The sequence below is a fragment of the Triticum dicoccoides genome, chromosome 2B, assembly GCF_002162155.2.
Source record: "Triticum dicoccoides isolate Atlit2015 ecotype Zavitan chromosome 2B, WEW_v2.0, whole genome shotgun sequence".
Taxonomy (NCBI): Eukaryota; Viridiplantae; Streptophyta; class Magnoliopsida; order Poales; family Poaceae; genus Triticum; species Triticum dicoccoides.
This window is the reverse complement of record NC_041383.1, coordinates 99,977,437-99,983,315: the sequence shown is the minus strand read 5'-3', so window position 1 is coordinate 99,983,315 and position 5,879 is coordinate 99,977,437.

Here is a 5,879-nt window from a genome sequence, read left to right as displayed (position 1 = left end):
TTATCCGGGGATCCAAAGACCACTTCCAGAGTGATTGAGCCTGTACAGCAGGCCTCAACACCTGGTATGACACCTTTAAAGGTGGTTTTGGTGGGTTTGATCCTTGAAGGATCGATACCCATCTTGCGCACTGTGTCCTAACAAAGTAGGTCCAGGCTGCTGTTGCCGTCCATAAGGACTCGCGTAAGGTGGAATCCGTCAATTATTGGGTCAAGGACCAGTGCGGCTGAACCGCCGTGATGGATACTGGTCGGATGATCCTTGTGATCAAAGGTGATCGAGTAGGACGACCATGGGTTGTACTTTGGGGCGACTGGCTCCATCATGTAGACGTCCCTAAGTGCGTGCCTCCGCTCACGCTTGGGAAAATGGGTGGCGTATATCATGTTCACCGTTTTGATTTGTGGAGGAAAGTTCTTTTGCCCTCCTGTCTTCGGTGGCCGGGGCTCCTCGTCATCGTCATCACTTTGCGACCGCTTCTCCTTGCTTTCGGCATTTGACTTGCGGGCCTGTTTGAAGACCCAGCATTCTCTATTGGTATGATTAGCTAGTGTGCCTGGGGTCCCGTGAATTTGACATGGACGGTCGAGTATGCGGTCCAGACTGGACGTGCCCGAATTGTTTCTTTTGAATGGTTTCTTTCTTTGACCGGTCTTATAGCCGCTGAATCCGGTGTTGACAGCCGTGTCTTCGGCGCTATCGCCGTTGTTTTGATGCTTGTGTTTGCTGCATCGGGGCTTGCCATTGTTATCTCTGGATTTAGAAGTTCCAGGTTTACTTGGGGTGCTATTGCTATGAGCTAGCCAGCTGTCCTCGTCCGCACAGAAGCGGGTCATAAGCATCGTAAGGGCTGCCATGGATCTCGGTTCTCTTGTCCGAGGTGTTGGGCGAGCCATTCATCATGGATGTTATGCTTGAAGGCTGCTAGGACTTCGGCATCCGGACAGTCAACGATTTGGTTCTTTTTAGTTAAGAACCGAGTCCAGAATTTCCTGGCTGACTCTCCGGGCTGTTGGGTCATATGGCTTAATTCATCGGTGTGCGGAGGTCGGACATAGGTACCCTGGAAGTTGTCAAGGATGCATCTTCCAGGTTCTCCAAACTACCAATAGAGTTTTTGGGAAGACTATTCAACCAGTGCCGAGCTGGTCCCTTGAGTTTTAGCGGGAGATACTTGATGGCATGGAGATCATCGCCGCGGGCCATATGAATGTGGAGAAGGAAATCTTTGATCCATTGTCGGGGAAGTTGATCCACGAACACCTATGGGACCGGCGGACCGAGTCCCTTTCGGTTCGGCGGGGGGCGGAGATCGCACGAAGAGTAGATCGAGGCGAAACACACGAGCAGTTTACCCAGCTTCGGAGCTCTCCGGAGAGATAACACTCCTACTGCTGCTTGTCTGATTGTATTGATTTCTTGCTCGGGAGCGCCGAGTGCTACAGTTCACTCGAGCTGCTAACGAGACCGAGCGTGAGTGTTCTCTAGCCTCGAACCCCCTCTACGTTGCGCACGGGCCTCCTTTTATATGCTCAAGGGGTCACTGACAGGTGGCAAAGTAGACAAGGGTAGAAATGGAAAAAGAGGGGTGGTTGGTACAGCTACCTGTACAGTGTATCCTACCTAACTCTGACGACAGGGGACAAAGGCATTAAATGCTCGTCTGCGTCACCCAAATAGTGCGAAAAGGACCATCAGGGACGCCCCCGCTCGCCACGATGGCATTCTTGTCAGCGTCGCTTGCCACCATGCACCGCTGGCTGCACAGCCTCTCGCCACGCGCACCTGGAAAGGCCCTCAGGGCGACACGTTGGTGGATGTGCTGGAGCGTGGGTACAGAGTGGTGGCTTGCCGCGGCAAGCGCCTTGCCGCGGTCGTTGTCTTGCCGCGCCCGGAAGCTTGTCGCTCACTGGGCCTTGCCGGGACACGTGGTGCGTCGCGGCAAGTTCCTTGAAGTACCTTGGTTGGCCTTCCCGGCAAGCTCCTCTTGCCGGGGCCTTGTCTCCTTGGCTTGAATACTTTGTTCTTGAATGGCTCCAAAGGAACCACGGAGGACCTTGGCGGTCACCCGGCAAGCCTTGCCGCGGGGTGCTGCAACTGCCCGTGCACAAGTTCGGGATACTAGGGTACCCCTACTCTAGTACACCGACAGGAGCCCCCGGGCCTGGGCCACACACGGTGCCGAGCGCTGTTGGGCTAGACCCAAAACAGGGCACGGGCACGCGCGGCCTGGGTTACGCCGTATCTTACTCCGTATCCACCGCACCCTCCCCCAACGGCACGCGTCGAATGCGGCATCGTGGGAGAGATCGTGGGTGGAGAGGTGCTCGCCTCCGCTAGGCTGACGTTGGTCGACGCACCAAGCAGCAGCAACGACGAGCCTGAGGAGGAGCGGCTGCTGCGGAAGCTGCTGTCGCTCTACCGCGCCCGACAAGCCAAGCTGGCATCCCGAGAAGCGCTTGTCGCGAAGGCGGGAGTGGATATCGAGAAGCGCGCGGAGGAGCTCCGGGGTCTCAGGCAGGAAACTCTCCGGTCTCTGGCGGAGGAGCGGGAGGAACTTCTCGAGGAGCGGAAATCCTTCCTCCTCGAGAAGGCTGAAGTTGAAGAGAAGCAACGGCTTGTCGCCGAAGATCTATTTGCGCAGGAAGGAGAGTTGGCGCAGCGCAAGGTCAACCTTGACAGCCATGAGGAGGAGCTTGCCGCGCGCGAGCAAGCAATTGGCGGGGCTCTCAAGGAGGCAAAGGATGCTGCCGCAGCTGCCGAGGCCGCTAAGAAGGAGCTGGAGATGAAGGTAGCGCAGCTGGAAGCCGATCTGAGGGCGAGCGGCGAGGAGCTTGCCGCGCTCAAGCGTGAGCGCGAGAAGGATGCTGCCGCTCATGGTGAGCTGCAAGGTCTTCTCGCTGAGAGGAGCAAGGAGCTCAGCGCCGCCAAGGATTCCAATGCAGATCTCGAGTTGAAGCTGGCTACCTTGACTCAGACGCTGGACGGCGCCAGGGAGTGGGAGGTGGCCTTGTCGGAGAAGATCAAGGCCGACGAGGCGTTGCTGGCGAGTGCTGCTGCCGCCCAGGATACTTTTAGGGAGACTGTGGAGCACTGGACCGAGGGTCTGGTGAATGTTGCCATAGCCATCGACGGGGAGCTGGCGCAGCTGGGGATGGAGGATCTCGGGTACTCCTCCGACGAGCACCTCCAACCAAGCGCCAAGCTCAGCTTGTTCTTCAAAGGCGTGGCGACGGACCTCCAGCGACTCTGAAAGAAGATCCCAAAGCAGCTGGCCGATGAGTCGCGCAAGATCTGCGCGGGAGTTCTTCAAAAAGTGCTGGTGAAGGTGGCCTTCCGCAACCCAGGCCTCAACCTCACCAACGTCCTCAGGTCCTTGCCACCGGATGCTGATCTGGAGGCGCTCAAGGCCCTTGTCGCACCCATTGTGGACAAGGTGAGCGAGATCAAGAGGGTTGAGGGCGATCGCGTAGATTAGGCCGCCCGTTTTTTTCTTTTTCTTGTCGCTGCTGGTCATGTTATAAGAACAATCTGTTAGAGCTGCGACAAGCTATCTTGTAATATAACTCTATTTTGGGTAGAGATTGCTTGTGATATTTCCTCTACTTGATTCCTTCCTTTGTATGTTTTTGCCCTACGCTTTTAGGGAACTTGTCAGTGCAGGCACCTGAGCCGCGAGCACTGAGTGCGGGACGTCAGCAGCCTGTTGGCGGTGCCGCTTCCGACAAGAAACCTTATCGCAACTAGTCGCAGCTCACTTAAGTTGTTGAGCGGACTCGAAACAAAGTAAGGGCGCAACTAGCTATGAGTTGGTTCCTCCGCGCACAGGTTTTCCATACAAAGCACGGTCGTTCGAGGAAGATAACTTAAAAATTTAAAACTGATTGCTCAAACTTTGGCAACTTAGCTTTTCTGTCATTCGCTTTCCGGCAAGGCGAAACTTCCTTGAATGATGCCTGGTCCACACCATTATCTTCTCCTTTCCCCCCGGCAAACTTGTGTGCGAGGGAACCTTCCTTTCCTTTTTGAGAAAAAGAAAGAAGAGAAAATAAAGATATGGAGCCTTACGGCTCGTTATTGCTTACCGGGGGTAGGCGCTGCACAAAGTGTCAGATAATGCATGCAAAGATAGTAAAAAGCATGAAATTGACAAGATGTGCCGAGCACATGAGCTTTACTTATGCACGGGTTCTGCGCCCGGCTTTGTACAAAGGATTACATGCAACATCGGCAAGACTTGTACAAAAGGTGGTTGCCGGAACAGGTTCCGGCAACCGCGCCCTACGGGTAAAACTTACGAAGATGCTCAATGTTCCAAGAGTTGCTCACCGGAATGCCATCTTCGGTCTCAAGGCGGACAGCGCCAGGCCTAGTGACTCGTTTCACCTGGTAAGGGCCTTCCCACTTCGGCGTCAACTTCTTGGAATTCTTGGCGGACTGAACGCGCCGAAGAACAAGGTCGCCTTCCTCGAGACTTCTGGCATTAACTTTGCGGCTATGGTAGCGGCGCAAAGCTTGCTGGTATCGAGCAGCTCGTACAGCAGCCTGAAGAGGTCCTCCTCAAGGAGCAGCGCATCATCTTGTCGCAGCTGCTCTTGCTCAAGCTCATCATAAGCGAGCACTCGAGGTGATCCGTATACGAGTTCCGTGGGGAGAACTGCCTCTGCTCCATAGACTAGAGCGAAAGGTGTCTGGCCAGTGGCTCGATTCGGTGTCGTCCTGATCGACCAAAGAACCACCGGCAGCTCCTCAATCCAGTTCTTTCCGCACTTGTGCAGCCTGCCGTAAGTCCTGGTCTTGAGTCCGCGCAGCACTTCAGCATTCGCCCTCTCCGCTTGGCCGTTACTTCTCGGATGAGCAACAGAAGCGAAGCAGAGCTTGGCGCCAAGATCTTGGACATACTACATGAAGGTGCGGCTCGTAAATTGCGTGCCGTTGTCGGTGATGATCCTGTTAGGGATCCCGAAACGACAAACAATCGACCTGAAGAACTTGACTGCTGACTGTGCTGTCGTTCGTGAAGAACTTGGCGCTGATCGCGACGAGCTCGTGGATCCGGCGAGTCGGCGATCTTGGCCTTCGGGGTGGAGAGTGCATGGTGGTTGCACCTCCGCCGGTTTCGTCGCCACCGGCTCGTGCCTGGCAGTCCTGCCGCGGCCGTGATGTACTCGGCTGCCGCGGAGTGTCGCCGTTGGCGAAGCCGATGAGACTTTGAATAGTGGCTCTCCATCCGTCGATCTTGTCTTCCGTTGGAGGGTAATCCAGGAGCAGTTGAGCTCGCGCCAAAGCTTCCGCTGGAGTGGTGGGAGGCAGTGGCGAACGGTGCGAGGAGCGGGATATGCTCGGACTTCGAACTATGTTAGAAGGAGCAGTATCCCGTCCAGGCGACCGTGTCTCGCTCGTGTCAGCATGTTGGCGTGCATGCTGGTCTTGAGCACCCCGAGATCCACCAGCTCGACCTTGGTCCAACAGACGTATGGTACTGCGAGTACTATGACGCTGTCGGTCCTGCGCCTCCTAAGATGGGCGCGGAACATGTACGGACGCCGAGGTCTGCGCAGCCTTGTCCTTGGACCTGGCAGCGCCATGAGCTTCCTCGTCGATGTCCGTTCTTCCGCCGGCGCCTACCCCACCACTTGTTTGCTCCGGTGGTGGTGGGATTGACATGGACGGAACAGCTGCCGCCGAAGTCTTCTTCTTCGGTGGCATGTCGATGAAGAAAATGAAGATCTAGCCCGTGTGAACACCGGATCAGGTTCACACAATCTCGACGCCCCCTACCTGGCGCGCCAAAGATGTTGGGGAAGCTGATCCACGAACACCTATGGGACCGGCGGACCGAGTCCCTTTCGGTTCGGCGGGGGGCGGAGATCGCACGA